At 41.9% G+C, this 22,844-nt stretch overlaps 1 protein-coding gene across 1 annotated transcript in view; it reads right to left on the bottom strand.

Moving 5' to 3' along the window:
• LOC140735668 (protein ELFN1-like) overlaps positions 1-22,844 on the bottom strand; it is a 781,662-nt gene extending 758,818 nt beyond the window's left edge. Inside the window, exon 1 of the mRNA XM_073060993.1 lies at positions 22,796-22,844. The gene's annotated coding sequence lies outside the window, so the exon portion shown is untranslated. The remainder of the gene's footprint in view (positions 1-22,795) is intronic.

Genomic DNA, 22,844 nt, shown 5'->3' with positions numbered 1-22,844 from the left:
CTAGGGCCAATGGCATTGTCTGTTTGCACCAAGCATGGACTTTATGGGCTGAATAGCCTCTTTCTGTAAAATAGTGCGTGTAATCTTTCACATTCAACAAAGAGAGAAGATTTCCAAAGTTTGCTATCCTTTTAACATAGCTCATTAGCTCAGTGAGTCAGACCTCAAGCCTGCCAATGTAAGTAGAATGGGGAAATGAATGGGGCAGATACACAGAGAATAATAACAGGATTCTGGTAAACAAGATTCAAATATTTAGATATCCAAACTCATTCTCAATATCATAGCTGAGCCCCCAGTGGCACCTTCTTTAAATGGCAAAATAAACGGATGGATCTCTGAGTGATCATTTATGATTCCTCGGGTATAGGGCTAGGCCCACCTTGGTAAAGTTAGAATTAGATTCAGTAGTTTACAGATAGTGTTAGTTAGGTCAATCCATTGGATTAGGAGATACCTGAGAATGAGTCAGTGAACAGGCATGGGGATCCTATTCAAGACCTCTGGCCTAAGGCAGATGCAGAGCCATAAATGTTCAAGGACATCTACATTTATGCCGCATCTGTTACATCACTTTCAGAACATCTTTACATCCCATGATTTCAATTGTAGTCACTGTTCTACAGCAGAAAACACGCCAACTAATTTGCACACAACAAACTCCCAGTGGGACAATCAGCAGGTAATCTAGATATCAGCGCGTTTACTGGGGATAAAAGTTGTCAGATATACAGAGGATGTCTCTCTTGTTCTCCTGCAGCCTAGTGACATTAAATCTTTCACATCTGCCTGAGACAGCGGGTGGAGCCTTAGTTTAATGTCTTGTCCAGGAGGCTGTATCCCTGGCAGTGCAGCACGTTCCACACTACTGCACTGGATAACAGTGAGAGCTCCACACACCACTCAGTGATCCAGGTAAGGTACAAGGCTGCCGCGTAAACTGGGCATCAACCACAAACCTAAGGTTTACTTTCAAAAGGCTAGCTGACTGATGGCTTTCTAATGTGATCGGATATTTTATAGGAAGCATAAGACATAAAACAAAATCTGTAGACTTTCAGAACATAGGCCCAGAATCATCCAGCTTACAGAGGCCATTCAGCCAACTACAGCCATACTAGTTGTTCAAAAATAATTTAAAAGTGCACCCTGTTTCCCAGCCAGTTTATCATAGCTCTGCTGAATAAGCCTGGGGTCAGACTAAATGGACCTTTCCTACACCTCTTTATAGAATTAAGATTCCCAAGATTTGCTTGGACTGGTTCAACAACTTCAGAATATTCCCATCATTAACATGTTTTTAATAATTACACAGGTTCTCCCTGTGAAGCTTGTAATCAAGAAAGTCAAAAATACCATCATCACCAAGAGACGGCTTCACTAGGGATCAATGTTGAATTGAATGTTAGTCAATTATTATAAAACAGCAAGCTCACAGCCAGAAACAACAGTAAAATAAACAATAAATCTCTAGCTCCAGGAAAATATCAACAAGGATTTTGTATTTCCACTTTCTTCATCAACACACTCCGGTAGACTCCTGAACACTGAACTTACCCTGGAGACTCGGGCACGTTCTAGTGCTTTTTTCCAGGTGTTTGACTCCAGACAAGGTGTCCACCCCCATTCACTGGTGAGCCCGCTTGTCATGCCTTCAGCAACAGTGCATTCACAAACCCACCATACCACCTACACACAAAGCCCAGGCACGCCCTCCAACAGCAATTCTGGCCCTTCTTTGTGCTAGTGCCAGGAAAACAGGGAAACTTCTCCCAGAAACACACACAAAATGCTGGTGGAACACAGCAGGCCAGGCAGCATCTATAAGGAGAAGCACCGTCGACGTTTTGGGCCGGGACCCTTCGTCAGGACTAACTGAAAGATAACTTACCCCAGTATTTAAACTTTGCAAAACGACATACTCTTACCAGTGCTGAAGAAAATCTGATCATAGTTTTTCTTTGCATGATAGAATCATCACATCCTCTCACCAACACTCGTAACATAGGAGGCCCATATTTTGCCCATACTAACAACTGATTTGCAATTTTGCCCCATATCTTAATGGCTTTCAAAGGATAGTGGTTCAAAGTGTCTTTACAGCTCTCTCCTTGAGTCAGCAATTTTATGAGAAGAAATACAACCCTGGTTCCCTGCAAAAAGGGCCTTCCCCATATATTAAATAAGTTTATGCTATTGAATATTATGCCACCCAACCAGCCCACCTTGTGTTCTGTTCGACATTCTAGCCTGGTTCTGTCTCTGCCTTTATAGAAGATACCACAGTACTGCACAGGAACAGACCCTTCGACCCATGATTTTTGAAGAACTAATTAAACTAAACTAGTCATTAAATCATGAACTGATTAAATTAAACTAGTCATTAAATGTCTAACTAAATTAATTACTTCTGCCTACACAATATCCATATCCCTCCATTATCTGCCCATTCATGTGCCTATCTAAGAGCCTCTTATACACCTCTAACTTATTTGCCTCCACTATGACCCCTGGTAAAACATTCCAGGCACCCAGCACTCTGTAAAAAAAAACATCCTCTTCATATCTCCCTTGAACGTAACCCCTTTCACTTTAAGTGCATGCCCTCCAGTGTTAGCCATAATAAACCTACAAAAATGATACTGGCTATCGACTCTGTCTCTGCTTCTTATAATCTTCAAAACTCCATCAGGTCTTCCCTCAGCCTCGGATACTATAGAGAAAACAGCCCAAGTTTATCTTTATTCCTTCATAACATCTACTTCCGGTCTTGTACAAGAGTTAGAACTTTAAAATTATGACAGGGTTTGATCAGGTCGATGTCAAGATGATCTTCTTGACATCTACTTAATAAACCTCATCATAATTTTAAAAATGTTTAATAAACTATTCCTCACAAGCACCTCCATGTGATGCCTACTCCAGAAGGAACTAATATCTTGGTTTGGATGTGGGTCATTTGCTTTTGGAGTACATACTTTTCTCCAGCCAGATGCAGGCGTGGAATCATCCTCTGAGAGGCCACTCACACACCAGCAGTGAGGCCCAGTGTAGATATCTCCCCACCCTGGCAGCTTGTAGCATTTCCAACAATGCCTCACCCTGGCCAGCGAGGCACTCCACCACCCTCCCCCCCCCCCCCCCCAGTATACTGGCTGTCATTTAAACTGAATATTTATGAATTTCTTCAACATTTTGGTTAGGTTGGGTTTGTTCTCACTGGACTGTTGGGTGCCCTTATAAGGCTTATAAAAAGATTAAGGACATAGATAGGGGAACTAGTTGCAATCCTTTTTCCCAGGGTAGGATAGTGTAGACTAGAGGTACAACTTAAAGCAGAGGGGAGAGATTTAAAGGAGATCTGAGGGGTAAGTGAATGCTGGTTATTGGGAACAAGTTGCCAGAGGAAGTGATGAAGATGGATGCAAATACTACATGTAAAAGGCATTTGGACAGCTACTTAAATAAGGAAAGCCTAAAGGCATTTGGTCCTAATGTTTATAGATAGGATTAATGTAGAAAGGAATCATGTCTAGCATGGGAAACATGGGCTGAAGGACTTGTTTCCTCTCTCTGACTCAATAACTCTGTCACTCTATTTGAGAGCTTCTTTGAAGTACTACAGAACAGAAGTAGTGCTGAAGGAATAAAAATTATTTAAAAATCCTAAAATTAAATCAGTTAAAAAGATACATGTTTAAAAACAAGTGAATGCCTTTAAATAGTACAAATTGGAAATGCCAGTGCCGTGAATGGGAGAGCCTACAAAAGTAGTGGATATGGCCCAGTCCATCACAGATAAAATGCTTGCCACCATTGAGCACATCTACACAGAACATTGTTGGAGGAAATCATCATCACAGAGCCCACCATCCAGGACATGCTCTCTTCTCTCTGCTGCCATCTGGACTCGCACCACTAGGTTCAGGAACAGTTATTATCCCTCAACCATCAACCTCTTGAATTAGAAGGGATAACTTCACTCAACCCATCACTGAACTTTTCCAATGACCTATGGACTCATTTTCAAGGACTCTTCACCTCGTGTTCTTGATATTTATTGCTATTGATTATTATTATTATTATTATTATTTACTTTTTTTGTATTTGTACATTTTGTTGTCTTTTACCCATTGGTTATTCTGTCCATCTTGTTGTGTGCGGCCTTTCATTGATTCTGTTGTATTTCTTGCATTTACTGTGAATGCCTGCAAGAAAATGAATCTCGGGGTTGTATATGGTGACATATATGTACTTTGATATTAAATTTACTTTGAACTTTGAATTGAATTACGTTAAACAAGTTTACTTACCATTTCCTTGACAGCAGTTTTTCCCATTCATTTCAATGGGATATCTGCCCTTGCAGTAGATTAATGTGGAAAGAATCCGTCAAAGGAAATCTGAGCATGTTGTGCTACTGGTTGGACTCCATTGGAAGCTCACTGCTGCTGCCTGAGTCAGCAAGTGATAGGGTCTGACTGCTCCACCTCAGCCAGCTCTCTGGAGTCCTGACATTAAGTACAGTGGATTCCTGTTAATTGCACCATCGGTTAATTGAGGCAGCCACTTATTTTAAACACCTCTTAAAGAACAAAAATTAATTGAGAAAGTAGCCGGGATCCCCTTCATTTGTTTGGGAGAGTATGCCACTTAATTGGGACAGGAGACTGCTGCCAAACAGTTTCTAACTAGCATCAGTTGCGTGCACTTGCATGGCCTTCAGACACCACACTGTGCTTAGAGCAAACACTTTTCAAATAGTATCAGTTGTGTGTGTTTGTGTTCAAAAGCAGTGATAATTGGCGAGAAGTAAGTAGTAAGACAATTCAGGTCTGTTTTGCTCACTACAGTGATTTTTGACACTACTTTATGCAGGAAGGCTATGAAGATAGTCCATTATCTGTACTAGGTGTCTGCTAATTTTTTTCATTTACAGTCAATCAAAAGAACATAACATTATACACTGTATGAATTCCTCTGTCAATAACAATTAGGAACTAATACACAATTTTATAGTACTGTAGTACTATTGGTAGAGTTCTAATTTGTTATGTATTTCATTTAACTACATAATTTGTTACTCAATTTTTTTTTTACCTATTTCCATGAAACTTTGGCTAACTGGGGCAACCAAACTGGGCCAAATTTTACTGGTCCTGATGTGCCTCAATTAACCAGAATCCACTGTACTTAAAAGTCAACAGATCTGGGCACACCTGCCAACAGTTATGCCAATGGTCTTCTCCAAAATCCTTTGGTCATTAGCCTATTGTGGATAACTTGTTTTGAGTTTAATTTGATCCACTGAGTTGTAAACCTTTTGTTTAAGAGCCTATGAATCTTGGCCAAGGCAGTTTTTAAACACCTCTAAATAGCTAGAGAGAATTGGTTCATTAGTTCAGCATTTAAACTTTATTTAAACTCATTAAAACCTGAAAGGTTGGAGAGATAGTAAGGCTATAGTGAGCACTGAGTATGGTGCCTGGACTGAGCATTTGCTGCTTGGACCAGTAGGACAGGAAAGCCACTAAACTACTGTTTGATAACTTTCTCAAGCAACCAAAGGTGGATTTTTCCAGCTTTAAAATCTTTATGACAACTCTTGTGACTGCAACTCGCAGTGAGGAGAAGATACACAGATCCCATTGAATAGTAAAGCAGACTCAGAGGGGCTGAATGGTCTATTTCCATTGCTATGCGTCAGTGTTTCTTTTCAAACTATATGAGGAGAAGGCTAAACTTCTTCAATCGCTCTTCACAGACTGTCCAATGCTTTAATGAGACCTCATTTGAGGACCATAAAAAGTTTTGGTTTCCTTCTTTAATGAAGGATGTTACACAGTCTGGAATCAATACAGAGTAGGTCACTAGATTGATACATGGAAAGATGAATTTGGATTATCAAGAAGGACCATGCATGTTGCTGGTTTAAAAGATTCTGAAATGGATATAAAATTCTAAGTGACTCTACATGGAGGAATCCTCCATTCGTTGAATGAACCTAATACTGCAGATTTGTTTCAGCTCCCAGTCACTTTAAGTTGAAATGAGAAATTTAATATCTCATAGAGGTACGAATCTTCGGAATTCTCTGTTCTCGGAAGCAGTCGATGCTATATCATTAAGAATAGATAGATCGTTTTTTGGATTGTAACGGAATCAATGTTCTTGAGGACTAGCAAGGAGATGGAGATAAAGGTGATCAGACTACTAATAATTTATCGAATATTATAGCCAACTAAAGCAAACTGCTCCTGATCTTATTCCTTTGACTATACTTTGATTAATTTTGATGCTAGATTTGAAAAATAAAGATGTATCTTTGGAAATGGGTGAGAGACTTAACTACAGAGATGTCCAATAAAAAATGGTTGAACATGTGACACAGCTAGTATAACTGCTGTCTCGCTGCATTATAGACCTTGGTACAATCCTGACCTCAGGAGCAGTCTGTGTGGAGTTTGCATTCTCTCCCTAAGCATGTGTGGGTTTCCTCCAGGTGTTTCGGTTCCCTCTCACATCCCAAGGACTGCAGGTTGGTAGTTTAATTGACCACTGTAAAGTGTACCTATTGAGTAGGTGAGTGGTGGAATCCGGGGGCAGGTTGATGAGAATACGAGGGGAATAAAAAATGGGATTAATATCAGTTTGAGGGGCTTATGGGATAATCCATCTTCCAATTATTTATAGTCTTATGGACCAACTCTCTCACCTCAGAGTGAGTCTTCTAAATATATACTGAGATTATTCCATAGTCAGTGTTTTCTTCTTTAGGTGAGAAGGCCAAAGCCACAAATCATATTCTACTATGCTCTTACAAAAGCCAGTATAAATTCTGCAGCCTACTTCTTGAAACATTAGCTTCACTCCTCCATTTTGTCATCTAAAGTGTACATTCTTCACCGATTAAAGTGTCGCGGAAGATTGAGACATCGAGGCGAACGTGGGTGAGCGAGAGTTTCGGTGCTGACTGCCATCCTTTCAATCGAAGGACTCTGGGAGTGACCTATCACTGTGTGGCTCACTGTGGCAGGCAGGTAGGCCTCTCTTTCGATGAATGTCGGTGATATCGTGGTTCTGTATTTATGGATTGGACTATTGCGTTTATGGACTGTGGCCTTTTTAGGTTTTTATATTCTGTAGCTTTTATCGCCTGTCCCTTGTCTGTTCCGTTGTGTGAGGGGAGGATGTTTGTGGGTTGCTGTTCTGTTGTGTTCTGTTAGTTTTTTGTGGGGGGGAGGAGTTCCTGCTCCATTTTGTATGGGGGAGGGGGTTTGGGGGGTTTGATGATCATGGTACCATTCCTTTTTGTACTGGGTGAGTGTTCCTTTGTGGCTATCTGGGGAAAACAAATTTCAGAGTTGTATTTGGATATATGCTTTGATAATAAATGAACCTTTGAACATATTTATTGAATTTCATGTTTACTTAGTACAATTCTAAACCAACACACCAGGTCCCCTGCATAATTTCTCACCATTAAAAAAAACATCTACTATTCTATTCTTCAGACCAAAGTGCACAATCTCTCAGTTTGCTCCATCTGTTGTCTCCTTTCTCAATAATATAACCTGCCAATGTCATTTGATATACACTCTGCTCCCTCTTAGCAACTTCCACATTTACTCTTAGCTTTGTAGAACTGGCAAATGTATTAATCTCTGTCTTTTTTTATCAAGGACATTAATACACATAGCTGATAACTCAAGGCCAAAACCATTAATTATTGCTCTCTAGTCATCCTCCAACATACAATATGTTACAGTAATGCCACTCGGGCCCTTGTTTAATAGCAACTTTTTGATTTGTATGTTTTTCAATGGTCTTTTGAAAATTTAGATATACCACACTTATTGGCAACCCCTTGTCTATCCTGCTACTTACATCCTAAAAAATCTACATTAGATTTGTCAAACATGAAAATGTCTTCATAAAACCTTAGAGAATTTGTGTATTCATATGATTTCCTCCGTGTCCCATTACTACTTCCTTTACTGGTCGATTCTGACAGTTTCTAACAACCAATGTCACATTAATTTCTCTCTACTTGTTTCTCCCGCTTCTCTTAAGAAGCAGATTAGAGAAAAAAAACTTGACTTTGCCCTAGTCTCCTCCTGAAGGAGCACCATCCACGTTCTTCACTAACTCTTACATACTCAACTTGTGCCTCAAAATGAATCTGAACGCTAAGAGCTGATTGTTCCACATGCACCAATGACCAACAATGCTCACTTTTTTATCTTTTCCTTCACTTTGTGACAGCGCACACAAAGTTGGAAGTAATTGCCCATCCCTCAAACTGATTCATTTTGTCAGATCACTTTGAAAGGGCAATTTAAGAAGCAATTATATGGGAGTGGTTCTGCGTCACATAGAAGTTTGGGCAGAATAAGAATGTCTAACTTCCTTCTCAAAAAGATTGACCAAGGGTTTCGTGACAATGTAAAGCTTCACGGTCATTTTTATTGAGTCCTGGTCACTTTTCTTAAACTGAAGATTGCTTGAACAGCCTTGGTGGATTTAAGGTCATGTTTTATTCTTGTTAAAATTGTCAAAGGTAAATGAAACTGCTTGGATTAAAGCAGCAAATGGATGAGGACTTCAGACCTTCATCTCAACTCAGTTCTGTTAAACTTTTTGGATAGCATCCAAAGTAAATAGGGATAGTCAAAAACTTCAATCGTTGTGGTGAAGCTGGGGAGAATTGATTAGAGGAAAGTTTCAAATTCTAACCAATATTACACTCATTTTGCTAATAAAGTTTACTTTATTAGGGATACCTGTACACTAACTTATTAATGCAAATCATAAGGCGGCAACTCTATGCATAAAAACCTCCAGAACAAACACTAGATTGGGGGAAAAATGTGAGTTAAGTGACTTTGACCATGGAATAAATGTTGGTGCCGGATGGGGTGGTTTGAGTATCTCAGAAACTGGTAGTCTCCAGGGAACTTCATTCACAATGGTCTCCAGAGCTTACAGAGAATGGTGCAAAAAAAATTCAGTGTGTGTCGGATCAGTGGACAAAAACATCTTATACAGTTTCAGTGAGAGAAGTCAGAGAAGAGTGCTGAGATTGGTTTAAGCTGACAAAAAGGTGACAATAATTCAAATAACCACGTGTTGAAACAGTGGGATGCAGAAGAGCATGTATGAATGGGCAACATGTCAAACCTTGAAATGGGTGTACTACAATGGTAAAAGACCATGAATGTATTCTTGGTGGCCACTATAAGTACAGGAGGTACCTAATAAATGGTCACTAACTGTATAAAACTCTGCCACGGATGATCCCAAGTCCATCTGCGAAAGGAGGAGGGTTGGACATGGGGCTAGTAACCCCATCCCATAAAAACCTTGTGTTACAGAAATGACAACAGAAACTCTGAAGATGTTATCTCTGGGAGAGGAGGGATACATCAGGAAGATGGGCTATACCTGGGGATAATTTGAAAGACTAGCCCAGGACAGAGCACTCTGGTGAGCTACTGTAGGCAGCCCAAGTCCCAGTAGGGCTAATGGAATTAAGTAAGTAAGAGTGTACAGTGTAACTGTGCTAATTGGAGATGGAGAAACAGCAATGGGAACACTATGAAAAGAAGGGAAGAATTGGAAGACAGCTGTAAAAGAATTAGATCTGAATCAAATGTGTTAACATTGCAATAATAGCTCCACCTGAACTCAACTCCCAGCTGTAATGGGTTGGCTATACACATCAATGTAATGGACTGCACTGTAATTTCTGCATCAATTCAATGCTTTCTTTCCAGTAACGATAAATGGAGAAACTGCAGCCAAAATCGCAACTGGTAGAAATATACCATTTCAAACTATGAAAACACATGGAAAAAACATTCAAATGATTTTAACCTGAGTTCAAATTGAACTGAGACTAATGGGATAGGAAAATTCAACATCAATCAGTAAAAATGACTGTGAAGCTCCAGATTGTCATAACCCCTTTACACAGCCCTTTAGAGATGGAAATTTGATATCCTTATTTAGCTTGACTCTCCATGTGACATTAGTTCGATGCCCATATAATTGATTCATAAATTGCCCCTTTGGAGCGAGCTGCAAGCTACTCAGTTTTAGGGACTGGTAGTTATTGCCAACTTTGTGAATGATGCATGAAGTGAAAACTAGTGACAGCAACTTTGAGGCATTAACTCTGTGCTTTCTCCATAGATGTTTCCTGACCTGCTGAACAGTTCAAGCATTTTTGGTTTTTATTTCAGATTTTCAGCATCTGCAAGCTTTTATTTTGGGAATCGCTCCAGATTGAAGTCATCCTGCATTAAGATAGCAGAGGCTCTCTTGAGTCAGTAGCGCCAAAACTGCAACTAACTGACAACTGTATTCAAGGGAGGTTTTAATTTGGTTAATGTGGCTGCTAGAAAATTATTATTAGTTTGCAATAAGCAATGCTTCTCCAAACTCAGAGCAAATTAAACGCAGGTATAATCTGTGCATATCATGACTTAGATGTTTGGATGAACTGACAGCATTTCAGAAGTACTTAATTAACTGTAAAGCATTTTGGGATATCAAAGGGTCATGAAACAAACACTTGAAAGTGTTAAATCTTCTTCCCTTCTCATTTATTTCTCAGTGTTGGGATAGTCTCATTCTCTCTACCTGATCCTGCGACAAGAATTAAATTTCTTAAAAACACACACAAAGAAAAAACACCATATTTCCATTATACGCAGTGCCACAATGAACTTTGCACCAACTTAACAAGTAAAAAGTGGAATTTAGGAAGTGAGATAAACAATTTGCACACAGGGTATTCCACAAATAACAACTTGATGACGTTTTAGTGCTGTTGATTGCATGGACATGGCAAAACTGGTCAAAATTGTGCTAGGAAATGCTTTAGTTTCAAACAAGAGGAAGGACAAGTCCTCAACTGGAAAACGTCATTGATCGGAGGTGCAAAGGGACTTGGGAATCCTCGTGCAGGATTCCCTGAAGGTTAATTTGCAGATTAAGTCATTTGTGAGAAGGCAAATGCGATATTAGCATTTACTTTGAGAGGATGAAAATACAAAAGCTAACATGTAATGTTGAGGCCTTGTAAAGCACTAGTGAGACCTCACTTCGAGTGTTGTGAGCAGTTTTGGGTCCCTTATCTAAGAAAGGATGTGCTGACATTGGAGAGGGTTCAAAGGAGGTTTAAAAATGATTCCAGTATTGAAAGGCTTGTCATATGAAGAGCGTTTGATGGCTCTGGACCTCGACTCATTGGAATTCAGTAGAATGAGGGTTGACCTCATGGGAACCTATCGAATTTTAAAAGGACTCGATACAGCGGATGTGGAGAGGATGTTTCCTATGGTGGGGGAGTCTAAGACCAGACAATACAGCCTCAGAACAGAGGGTCATCCTCTTAGAACAGAGATGAGGAGGAATTTCTTTAGCCAGAGAGTGGTGAATCTTTCGAATTCATTCCCATAGGCCAAGTCATTGCGTACATTTAAGGCAGAGGTAAATAGATTTTTGATTATTCAGGACATAAAGGCAGGAGACTGGGGCTGACAGGGAAAATGGATCAGCCATGCAGAAATGGTAGAGCTTACTCGATAGGCCAAGTGGACTAATTCTGCTCTTATGATAATGTTTTATTGCTCACTCTTTACTGCACTCAAATATCAGTGCTAATTATAGACAGATAACCCCTGACGGGAATAAAACTCCTCACTCAAAGGCAAGCATATTACCCATTGAGTCACAACTAACACCAAGTGAGGATGCGATAGTTGTCCAATTTACTACTCCGGGAGATATCTGTTTCTGGCAAGCTGTTGGCAAACATGTGTTATGACAGTGAAAATAATTACTGTATTTCTGAAAATGTCTCTGCCTTATGGAAGTTATGTGAGATCAAGAATCTGTTTTATATTCAAACAGAAGGATGTGAGGCAGGAAGAGTTTTGTGCCATTACCTCACACTTAATGGCTCCTGGGAATATAAGTTTTTATGTGCAATTTGCTGTCAGAACAGTAAAAGATATTATTACAGAATGTTATTGAAGTGGGTTATAAAAAGAATCGATTTTTTCTTAAAGTTTTAATTCTTATAATAAAGTAATGAAAAGGAACAAGACTTAGAATGAAATAAAAGAATGGGAAGCAGGTGGGAGAGGGTAGGTGGTCAGGAACTTCAAGGTGAGTATAAAAGGGCCCATTGGAAACCCGTGTAATAGTGATGATAAAGACAGCGGGGAGAGGAAAGCGGAAAGTTCGATTTAATCAACGATTAAAGAGGCAACTTTGGAGAAAACTCTTCTGCAGGTATGTGTTCAGCTGTACCTGCTGCAGGGATGTTAAATGGCACGTACTTGCTTTAGTAAGGGAGGCGAGAGGGAGGCAGAGAGTGGTCACATCAACACCGGCCTTCTCTGGGAAGAGTGAACGTAGAGCTCTCCCCCATCATAGTTTAGGTTAATTGAGCGAGAAGGAAGGTTGTTTGCTCCTTTCCCACAACCAGGGAGAGTTTAGCTTGCTACGTTGAGTTAATAGTTACATAAGAGACTACACATTTTGCAGGGAAATGGAAAGGGACTGAATCGTTAAAGACATTGAAAAGATAATGTTGGACATGAACGGCTCTCCCTGCTACGGTGCAAGGGTTCAGTCATGTAATAGCACTGGCTTTGCAACCTTTACAACGGTTACCTAGCAACCTACACTCTATAACTCCTTCTATAAAAGTCAAAGCCCGTCTGGTACAGAATTATGTGTGAAAGACAGTTCTGAAAAGAATTGCAAATACAGAAGCCACAGAAACAGCTGAAGTAGTTAAGAGGCGCTGGTTACCGGGACTTGGCAGTTTAGATGCGGGGAAGATGTTTCTCCCTGGCTGTAGTATGTGAATCACATTCAGATAGTGTGAGACTGGAAAAAATGAGCCAGCCATTCAGGACAGAAACAAGAAGATCCTTACTCGGAGAATCTTTGCAGTTCTCTGCCCGTGGTGGGTCAGTCACTCGGTATATTCAATGCAAGGAATGATAAATAGGTCCACAAACTCGAGAAAATCTTCAGATGCTGGAAATCCAAAGCAACACAGACAAAATGCTGGAGGGACTCAGCAGGCCAGGCAGTATCTGTGTAAATGAGTAAACAGAGACCCTTCAGCAGGACAAGATAAATTGGTGTTTGGATGTGAAGGGAAGGAATGTAAAACTGGAGGAGGGAAAGTGGCACCAAGTAACAGAAATCAGGGTCTTATTGAATGGTGGGACAAACACTGGATGAGAGGAGATGGATGAACTTTAATTTCTTATATTGTCTTCGCATCTTGTAAATAAACTTTTTTTTTTGCGAAGAAGGCTTTGCCATGTGGCAAATCGCCCTGCTGCCATTTCCCCAAATATTGGTTTTGGGAGATCCTAAAGGCACCTGGTCAATGAGTAAGAAAGTCAAGGGAGGGTGGAATGATTAAAGTGGGTGCTGGAGAGCAGAGTGGGTGGGGCTGATGGATCCCAAGCATAAATTTGACTTCCAGGTCTTCAACTCAGTCTGGGGCTAAAACAAAATCAACTAAGGAGACTGGCTTGAAGAGATTAGGTGATGCAAGGAAGTCTGAGCATTTGGAATGTAGACATAAATTGTCTACTTACACAAGTAGAGGAGAGGTGGGAAAAGAAGAAGATAACATGAAAGCAAAAAGCAAGCTCGCTAGTAAGAGATACTTAGGAAAAAAAGAAAGTAAAAATTTGTGAGAACTGGGCAACTGAAGGTGTCAATCAGCACATTGTCCCAGGAGTAGATGCCTCACCACTGCTATGACCTCACTGCCCATGTTGATCCGAGGAGCCTTGCATCTCAGCTCTCTCCAACCCCCTGATACCAACAGGGAAAACTGCAGACCTCTCTTCCAAATTCCTTTCAATGACAACATCATCTTAAGACTACCACTAACTTGAGGAAATGTGGAATATAGAGAAGCAATGTTCTGAAGTAAATCTTGTTTACAATGGACGCCAAGCCACAGAAGGGGCAGGAAACACCCTGCTCAGAACAGAAGAACCAGTTCTCATTCTGATCCAAAATAATGACAGTCCATATCCCTCCACAGATGTTGTCTGGCTTGCTGAGCTCCTGTGGCAGATTGTCCGATGCTGTGTAAACAATTCTCATACTGTGGCCCTCTTCATCTCCCAGTATGAACATTTTGCTCCCAGCATGAATCCTTCTAGAAGCTATGAGAACACTAAACATTAATTTTCAATGATAAGATTTTTAATTGGACATTTATGTGACACCCTTGCTCCCAGTCTTAACATGGGAAACATTCCTTGAATTTCTCCATTCTACTGAAGCCCCAATCAAACAGGCATTACATGCAACATCTTCGTAACAGAACAGCGCACCTGCCTCATTCCTCGTTACACAACCTGATATCAGAACATAGCTCCACCTCTGGTGAGTGTCATTTATTTCCACAACTCTGTTCCATCACTTGTGTTGTAATTGGTTTACTTTGTTGTGAGGCTGAGCCTTGCAAGGTGTCAGGCCCTGATGATGTGCCTGATTGGTTACTGCAACTAGTGGGTGTGTTCAAGGACATAATCAATCTCTTACTGTTGAAGTCAGAGGTTCCCACCTCCTTCAAAAAGGTGAAAATCATTCCAGTGCTCAAGAAGAGCAGGAGAACTGTCTCAATGACTTTTGCCCAATTGCACTCACAGCTACTGTGATGAAGCACGTTCAGAGTTTGGCCATAACCAGATGCAACTCCTGCCTAAGTAAATACCTGGACCTGCTGCAATTTGCCAATCACTACAATAGGTCTATAACAGATACAATCTCATTGCCTCTTCACTCAGCCTTGTACCACCTGGACAACAGCAATACCTACATCAGGTTTCTGTTTACTGATTACAGCTCAACACTCAACACCAGCATGCCCTCAGTACAAACTCCAAACCCTAGGCCTCTGTGTCTTCCTCTCCAACTATCTAGTTGACATCATCATTGGGAGACCAGAGTCAGTGTGGATCAGAACTAGCATCTTTTCCTTGCTGACAGTCAACATTGGAGCACCTCAATGCTGTGTGCTTACCCACTGCTTAACCCTCTCTACACACACAACTGTGTGGCTCAACACAGCTCAAATGCCATTTATAAATTTGTCGATAACGTAACTATTGTTGGCAGAATGTCAAATGATGATGAGGAGGCATTTAGAAGTGAGATAGATCAGCTGGTTGAGTGGTTCTGCAATAAAAACCTTGCACTCAATGTCAGTAAGACCAAAGAATTGATTGTGAACTTCAGGAGGGGAAGTTGAGGAAGCAGACACAGTTCTCATCAAGGGATCTGTAGTAGAAAGGGTGAGCAGTTTCATGTTTCTGGGTGTCAGCATCTCTGAAGATCCATCCTGGGCCCAACACATTGATGTATTTACAAAGAAGGCATGACATTGAGTATATTTCATTAGGAGTTTGAGGACATTTGGTACGTCACCAAAAACACTAGCAAATTTCTACAGATGTACTATGGAGAGCATTCTAACTGGCTACAGCACCATCTGATATTTTGTTTTCAGAGGTACAGAGCAGGCCCTTCTGGTTCAATGAGCAGCCCACCTATTTAACACTAGCCTAATCACAGAGCAATTTATAATCACCAATTAACCTACTAACTGGTACATCTTTGGCTGTGGGAGTAATTGGAGGAAACCCAGTTGGTCATGGGAAGAATGTACAAACTCCTTAAAGACAGTGCCTGAATTGAACTCTGAGCTCCAGAATGCCCCAGGGTTAATCTATTGGCACATGGAGGGGCCTTGGCACAGGACTGGTATTAGCTGAAAACTCAGTCAGCTCCATCAGGGGCACTAGCCTCCCCAGTATGGAGTACATCTTCCATTATTAAAAAGCCCCATCACTCAGGACATGCCCTTTCCTCATACTATCATCAAGGAGGAGGTACTGGAGCAGGAATACACACACTCAGCAATTTAGGAACAGTTTCTTCCCCTTCACCATCAGATTTCTGAATGGACAATGAATCCATGTACACTATCTCACTATTCCCCCTCTCTTTTAGCACTACTTATTAAATTATATGTATAGATAGACATAGATGTATAAATACTTACTGTAATGTATATGTTTTATTATGTATTCCACTGTACTGCTACCAAACAACACATTTCACGAAATATGCCTGTGATAAGGAATCTGATTCGTCTCACTTTGTGCTCTACGCTGCTAAAAATTCACGGAGCTTAATTTTGAGATTCTGAGTGCCCCATTGTGTGAAAAGATGATTACTCCTTTCATTTCCTTTGCAACCCAGCTCTAGTTTTTATCTCATTCCGACACCCAGAAGACTTTTCTGTCTCTTTCTGTGTGGAGAAGCAGCTCCAAAGCAGGCGACTCAGAGACTTGCTCACGACGAGCTCTGCCACCCGCAGTTTGGCGCACATACTTAATACGTCTGGGCCTCTGTAAGTTTCAACCTATCTCTCCGAGACTATCACTCGGCTTAACAGCATTACATGACTTAATACATCAGTCAGGCGCACAGTTTGGTAACCAGGGTGGTGTAACTCACCTCTAAGGCTGAGGGATGCAGGATTAAGTCCCACCATGTCCCTGGCGGGTGGAATGATGGCAAGGGTTTGGATCATCAGCCGAGAAAACTAAAGACCAGGACCCGTCTGGCGGCTGCGGAATTTGAACTCATTTAATCATTTAATTTTTTTTAAGCTTATTGGTAAACATGAGGACTATTTTCCTTCACGGGAGCATTCGTCTCTCCTTATCCAGACTGGGTAACACCTGGCTCCAGACCTACCAATGCAGTGTTGTTTTTTATTACTAACTGGCCACTGAAATCTTTTAGAAAGCCAATTCGTTCAAGGGTATTTAGAAGTGACAATGAATGCCCCGGCATCCCGGCAACAACCAGTTTCAGATAAATGAATGAATACATAAATAGAAACATAGAAAAACCCACAGCACAGCACAGGCTCTTCGGCCCACAATGCTGTGCCGAACATATACTTATTTTAGAAATTACCTAGGATTACCCATAGCCCTCTATTTTCCTAAACTCTATGTACCTATCCAGGAGTCTCTTAAGAGACCCTACCGTATCCGCCTCCACCACCGTCGCCGCAGCCCATTCCACGCACTCACCACCCTCTGCGTAAAAAACTTACCCCTGACGTCTCCTCTGTGCCTACTTCCAAGCACCTTAAAACTGTGCCCTTTCGTACTAGCCATTTAGCCCTGGGGAAAAGCCTCTGACAAACCACACGATCAGTGCCTCTCACCTTTCCGGAACAGTTCTGGCAGGGCGTTGCTTTGTCATGCCGGTGTGCTATGGGGCTTCTCCGTTCTCAGTTGGACAGGAAAGCTACATTGAGAAAAGTAGATGTGCCCTGGACACATTAAAATACATTGTCCTTTATCATTACTGTCAACGGGAGGCAGCCAATGACAGATTGGCAGTTGCGGTTTCTACATTACAGTACAGTTTCTCAAAGTACGTCATTGCTACCTGACTTATCTGATGAGAATACATTTTTTCTTTCACATCCCGAACTACCTTGTGAGATGATGACTGTCACGATACATCGAGGTGTTTGATTTCTGAGCTACTTGTTCGATTTCACTGTAAACTTACTGGAACAACCATACTCGGCTGCTTTAAGGGAGTGTGAATGGAGTTTTGGCAAGTTGCCTTTCAGAGAGGAGACGGCAAAACGTTAGCAGGTGTGAGTGGCCTCACTCATGGTGAAAGGTGAACCAACCTTGTCCGGGACTAATTTCCACGCGAATGAGAAAGTAAATCTCCATGATGTGACTGAACTCGTCTCGGTTATGTAATGTATCTCATCCCCTTCCCCAAAACTCGGCGGAGTTTTCTTGGGAGGGGAGCGGGGAGCGCCGATAGGGTGTTGTTTTAAAGCAATGCAGAGTCTACTTACACTGGAAGTGCATTAAAAATTTGCATTGTGCAGCTCAAAGATAATAGAATGAATAAAGCAGATACTTGCGCTAGTAGTTAGTTAATTCTCCATGACTGCGATTGATGGCGACACAACACAAAACAGATGTCTAGATCAAAGCCTAAATATTAATATCAAACATTAGAACAACAACAAGCCGAGTGCTCTGATAACACTAGTAGTTTTCGTCACGTCGCTGGAAAGATATCTAAAACACTAGAAAGCCCAGATGTACTGGCTCAGCAACAGAGAGCCTGATGGAATGCTGTCCTTCCAGAAAGTAGTGTCAATGGATGAGGAGCAGTTCCTGGATGACAGGGGCAGAGACGTTAGCAGGGTAAAAACGGGAATCCTTCAACAGAGATGCCATTCAGGTCAAAAGACTGGGAACGCAAATCTTTACCAACCCCATCGATGGAGGTTTGGACCAGGGGAGCTGTAGTAAGGAACCCGAAATTTTGATGGTGAGCCATCACCATTTACAAGAATCGTGTACGTTTCTGTAGCATTTATACCGTGAAGTGTTCTCTAGGAGTGCACTGAGCTGGGAAATATAGCAGAACATTTCTTCAGTCTGATCCCACAAACAGCAGATAGGCAAATGACTAGAGTCCACGGGTCTCTTGCTTAATGGCATTGGCCCATTGAATTAAAAAGGTTGGGAACCCCTGGACCTGACCATGGCTTGGCTGGGGAAAATGTTGGATACGACACCAGAGGGCTGTTTCGCGTTGGAAGGACGGCGCAAGAAATTTCTGGATACCCGTCTCGGGACTTCGGGAGAAACTTGATCTGGGTCAGACTTGAAAGTGCTACCACTCAGACTGCGCATTACATGACTCTGCGTCAGTACACAATGAAGAATTTCAGACAATCTACAGTTCATCTGAGCGTTGTCCTCATCACAAACTTACAACCTCATCTTTATTGGACCCAGGCCACCTTTTCGTTGCTGCCATCAAGGAGCAGGGACCCGAGTCGGAAGGTCTACACCCCACTGTTAAAAAACAACTTCTTCCAAACTTCATCACGTTGTTGAATTGAGCTGAAAGACCCTCTGATTGACTAAGAATATATCAAATCTATCTCAAATTTGCACTAATTTGTCCTATAAACTATGTGTAATTTGTGAGTTTATGTTTTCTTATGTTTATCGTGCTTGTAAAACGCTGTGCCGTTGCTACAAAAAGGCGTGGCATTTCATGGCACTCGTACCCTCTGTATATCTGTCAACGGCATTAAACTGGAACGAACTTATAGGGTAGAAGCAGCACAAGAGGTCAAGCACGATTTCGAGGGTGAGAACATTAAAGTGTCAATTTTCCATTTATTTGGGTTCTAGGGCGAATTAATGCTATTAGCAAGTGGGGATCTCGACCATAGTCACTCTGACACTGTCAGGGAAACTCAACTTTACAGATCATGAACATGTTGGCCTCTTTAAAGGAGGTTGAATTTAGATAGATGAAAAGGTCCACTTACCCACGTTGGAGAGCTAGTAAGTACACAAGGTCCCACAAACTAGACTTGCATAAGCCCTCTGTTTACATCTGGCCTTTTAGAAATGCTGATTGGGAGTGGAAAAAAGGCCAAGGTACCAAGAAAATCGCTTCGAAAGGCGCCGTGATATCATATACCAGATGTACAGTATATATATGGACGGGCCTTGTTCAAATCACCTTGAGCCGAGGCCACCGCTATGATTGTCCTAACCTCCAGTGCTCCGTGTTTAACATAGAACACCGACGTATTTTGGTGCGGAGATTAGTTTTTTTTTCACTTATGGTATCTATGGCCAGCCCAGCAGTGCATGAACTGCGAGAGGACTGATTTGCTTCTCGCTGACACTTGGTATCCGACGAGGTTGAATCAAGTGAACGAGTTAGTCCACTGGTAGACAGACCCCGCAGAATAAAACTGAGCAGAGAAAAGATTGCACTGGTCACACAGTGGGACAGCAGAATGCTGAAGGCTAATCTGCTGCATTTTCCCACCCGTTCTCAAGGAAATTGTGACCAATGTAATCCACTGGATGCTGAAGCTTAGGAGAGAGTAGCACCCAACACGCACTAGTGATGACAGGTTTCCGCAGGTTTATTACGTTACATGGTTTTCCCTGGGAGAAACCTGAGAAACAAATATCCTTCTCAACTTCAACAAAACCTTTCATGATATTAATGTAAATTCTGCCTTGCATTTTCTCAGATCTAAAGATTGCAGCCCAAGTTTTGCAGCCTCCTCCCTACGCAGTGAATTCACTCATTCTTCAATGAATCTGACAGATTTTTTTTTTGGAAGAGAGTGCTGGAAACTCATTGGTGTGTTTACTGGTGAAATCATGTCCTATATAGGGTATATATATATCTTGTATGAAAATGGAGTGTTGTGCGAGATTGTGGTCCCACCAGAATGGAAACCTGGTAGCTCACATCACATGGAAGCTGCCTCGGCTTCATGGAAATTAAATAATTTAAACTTTAATTGAGCGAGGTGTGTTTTATGCATCTATCCCACATCCTAGATTTTTTTCACTTTGGAAATTTCTTATTACCTGCGTTGGGTCGGTGGTACTGGGCTAAAATGTTCTCTGAAGTAGGTAGTAACACCTCCCTCACCTGCTCCCATCCTCAGCGGCCACCTTTCTCCCTTGAAATAACCAATATCAAACTGAACTGCGGGTCGACGACCCAGAGAATGGACTGGAGCGCATTTAAACATTTATACCGAGCACAAACTTCTTGAGTATTTGAACTGAGCCCCGTCGACAATGGCTGGGCTTCACAAGTTAAATTATAATTTACCGGGTGAAATGAGCGGCTAATGAAACATTGGGCGAGAAGATGCTGATATTCTAATCAACATCATCATCATGTACAGCAAAGGTTCGCCTGAGCAGTGGTGGTCCCAAACGTGCGCGTTGGCAGTGTCTACTATTCGCCCCGAGACAATGTACCTAGCTTCGGTAGAATTCGCGTCGTCTCGATAAATGCAAAACAGAGAAGTCCAGTTATTTTATTCCATGTTTCTCAGGCATCTTCAGAGCGCCCTAACCTGTTGAAGAGGAGAGGATTCTGCCAGAAACGCTGAGAGAATATGCACGCACGCTCAGGTGGAGCCGCGCCCTACATCTGCACATGATATCATCTCTATCGGCCACAGAGAGAAAACCCCCATTTTAATTCTGTGTCATGGTCATTCCTCCAGCCCATTTCACACAGGGAGCGGGGCGAGGCGACACCACCTCGCCTTCGCACCGACCCCACAATTGTCAAAGCTGGGTTTAGTGAGACACAGAACACGTATTTAGCTATAGAAGATTAGACGAACTAACAACATCGGAAAGAGAGTTACTCGGCTGAAATTATTCCATCAGTAATTTGGACATAGTTTAGCACGCGCCTTCTTCATACGGAGATGCATTTCCAAACTGTCCTGTCTCTGCCATTCCCAAGTCGTGATTCTCCTTTCTCAAGGACCTTTGATGTAAAGTAATACATCTTAAATATATTATCTAGACCTACCTCGGAACATCTCACCAAGGTATCTCGGGGACAGCGTAGCGCAAAATTCCACGACATTACCATTTCTATTTACCAGAATAAGCGCAGGTGTTTATCTGATCCTGTGCTGATTCACGCCACACTCGCGCGAGTTCGAGTATATTGTTTGGAAGGCTGAAATATTTAGTAATTCATCAGAACCCGCCTCCCCGCTCCTGCTCCAGTCAGTGGCTATGCTAAGGCGGGTCCGTGAATACCAAAAGAAGGGATTAAGATGCACACTCTGCCGGGAGCAACAGGAGGGATTGGGAAATTTACAGGAAATTGGGACGTTTATCCCATTTTAACCAACAAAAAACCCTCGATTTTCCAGCAGTGCAATGCAGAAATGGATGGCGAGTTAACACTTTTAATTTGTCCATTAAGCTTATTTAATAAGATTCGCAATTGCGCTTATTTAGAATTTTAAAATGTGAGCTATCGCGATGTTGAGCGATATAGTTTGGATTTTAACACTGGATGGGAGTAAAGCAGGGAGAAGGACGTTGGTAGAGAAACACCACAGTGAAGGAGCTGATGCGAAATAAATCAGTCAACAGTCGCTGTAAGAAATAATGGCACCTAGCATAGAAAGACGCCGTTCGGTCCACCGCATCTGACCTAACTCCTTGAAAGAACTATCTAGTTAGGTCCACTTCCGTGATGTTTCACACAAACCCGCTGCTTCCCCTGTTTACCAACTTCCTTACTGACTCTGGACCCGTATCTGTTTCCCTTATAGATTGCATTCAGATTATAGAAGATTACGTAAGGCTAGTGTTCACCAACGCCACCCACCCAATTTTCTCAGCTGTTTGCTTTCCGACCCTCTTACCGACGGAAAACAGTCTCACTTTATTTACTCTGATCAAAGCCGTTCAGAATACGCGTCAACATCCCCAAATATGCCCTTCCATTCCATGGGTACAGACTGACACAATATCTATTTGTAACTTGGCTAAAGTTAGACAGGTGGACCAGTATTGCAGAACGCACCTTTTCTTTTAACTGGACGGCTAGTGAGGTTGCAAATGCCGGCTGCCTCCTACAGGTAAGAGTTTACATGATTTCAGAAGTTACAAAGCGAGTGTCACGGACGCTCTCAGGTGCGCTACAGCCCCGCTCGGAGCCGACCGGTTTATCAAAAAGTGACCTTTCCCCACCTGACCAATCTATTCTCATCAGCTCTTTGCTTTCTCCATCAGTTGGAACGCAATCCATGTCACTTCACACCGCGTCTTTAAAATCGACCATCCTTCACTGCGGGGCGCCTTACCTTGTAAACTGCGCCGGTTCTCGACCTTAACTCAAACCCCCAGCAGTTC

Source organism: Hemitrygon akajei, chromosome 11, assembly GCF_048418815.1.
Source record: "Hemitrygon akajei chromosome 11, sHemAka1.3, whole genome shotgun sequence".
In the NCBI taxonomy this organism is placed as follows: domain Eukaryota; kingdom Metazoa; phylum Chordata; class Chondrichthyes; order Myliobatiformes; family Dasyatidae; genus Hemitrygon; species Hemitrygon akajei.
Note: the sequence above shows the minus strand (reverse complement) of the source record. Positions and strands in the feature narration are given on the sequence as shown.